General features: G+C 14.0%; 1 protein-coding gene across 1 annotated transcript in view; it reads left to right on the top strand.

Annotated features, from left to right (window-relative positions):
* The window catches only part of LOC102671551 (protein Gawky), a 22,498-nt gene that overhangs the window by 4,429 nt on the left and 15,808 nt on the right, over positions 1-2,261 (top strand). The window lies entirely within an intron of this gene.

Genomic DNA, 2,261 nt, shown 5'->3' with positions numbered 1-2,261 from the left:
ACAAAATATATACAATATTATATACATAAATTAATAAATATCAAATCATTTTTTATTTTTTTTAATTTTGGAGAAAAACCTAAATAATATATAATGTAAAAAAAATATTTTTTTTTAATTTACACAAAGATTTATTAATGAAATATAATAATTAAATTACATATACAGATATATACCTCATAAATCTATAAAATCTTTTGTTATTTTTTTCATTTTATGAATTTTTGAATTAAGATTTTTTAAGATTAGATTATTTTTATTTTGATGAGAATATTATGTTCATATTTAATTTAATAAAATTACTTTTATATATTTGATTAGCATTACTTAAATCAAATCTAAAGATTGTATATATGTATAAATCTATAGTTATATATGTTATATGTTAAAAATTATATAATATATAAAAGAAAGCGAAATATAAAATGATTTTTTTTTTTCAAATTATAAAACAATATTTTCAAAAACAAATGTTAGTAGAAAAAATTATGTATAAATATTTTTGTAATTTTATAAAAATAAAAATTGTAGTTATTTTAATTATTTAATAGTGAAATATTAATAAATAGGATATAGTTTCATCTCTCCATACATTATACATGTTGTATTTATATTTAAAATTATTTTTCTAAATAATTTATTTATTTTTTAAGATATAATATTTTTCTGAAATATTATTCTTTGCAATATTTCAGTTATTTTATAAAACTTTGCATGCATCATGCTTATACATGCTTATACAATTTAAATTTCTTTCATCATCAAAGGATTAAATCAGATATGCACATAATTGTATTTTAGAATGTTAATATATAGAATAATTCATAAAAAATTTTTTATAAATGAACTTCCATAATTTCATAATAAACATTTAGAAATTTATAAAGTTCATTTATTATAATATCAAAGAATATAACGATTTGAATTATATATAACCTTATAACGAACAACGTACAACGAATATTTTGCAACACATTTCAATTTAATTCATTAAAGATTATTGATAGTTCGTTAGGTATATTATTATTTTGTTTCCGATATTATGCAAGAAATAACAAGATTATATATATATATATATATATAAATTTTATTTTTATATTCATTTTCATTATTCATAAAATTTCATTAATTAAGGTTATTTCAATGTGATTTGATAATATATTATAATATATATCATTATATTCATTATATTTTATTTAATTGAAAATGAATGTATTACTTTCTATTTCTATTTCGAAAAATTAAAATAATATCTATTTAAAAAATAACTAAACACATTTTCAAAATAAAAAATATTATAATTTTCGTAAAAAATTTTTATATAAATTTTTATATAAAGTTCTAATAAATTATTTCGCCACTTTTCAAATATTAAATTAAAAAGATTTATGTAATTTAATTATAAAATAGTAATAATAATTAAATTATCTAAATTTAAAATTTCATTTCTTACAAATATAAATATTCTGAATATTATTATTATAATATATGATATAAATCATAAATTGTTTTAACAAAAGTGTAGCAAATATGACTTTTTTTAAAAATTAAATAGCTCATGAAAGTTAATTATTTAAAATATAACAAATTTTTGGAGGAATTTCTTATAGCTTGAAAAATCTATTTTTTTATTTCTTTAATTGGAATGGCATATCAACTTTTTATTGTTAAATAACTGACATTGAATATAATAATATTTATTTGAAACATTTTTTATTATTATAATATATACTATAAATTATATATTAATATTAATATATATTAAATTATATATTAATTATAATTAAAAAATTATAATGAAGAATCTAAAAATATTCACTGAAAAAAAATATGAAGAAAATTTGTTGCATATCATCTTCAATCCATATTTCCAACAATATTTTTGAATATTTTTATAAAATAATTAATAATATTATCATAAAAATAAATAAATACATATGTAATTAGATGAATAACAATTTAATAAAATAATTTAATAAAACATTTAATAAAATAATTTTCAAAATATCATTTTCAATTTCTTAATGTTTCTATAACCTCTTCTTTAATGTTTCTATAATTTCCAAAAGCTTTCTTTGTTTATCTTTCATTATAATTACTTAATTGTATATGTAGTATAAAAAAATGTTTTAATTAAATATTATCAGATAAATTAATAGATATTAATAGATTTAATGTAACTCTAGAATAGAAGGAATATTTTAAATAAATATTATTAAATTTGATGACAGTTATTTAAATAATAAAAAATAAATATAGCA

Source organism: Apis dorsata, unplaced genomic scaffold (assembly GCF_000469605.1).
Source record: "Apis dorsata unplaced genomic scaffold, Apis dorsata 1.3 scaffold_694, whole genome shotgun sequence".
Taxonomy (NCBI): Eukaryota; Metazoa; Arthropoda; class Insecta; order Hymenoptera; family Apidae; genus Apis; species Apis dorsata.
This window is presented reverse-complemented; position numbering and strand designations above follow the sequence as displayed.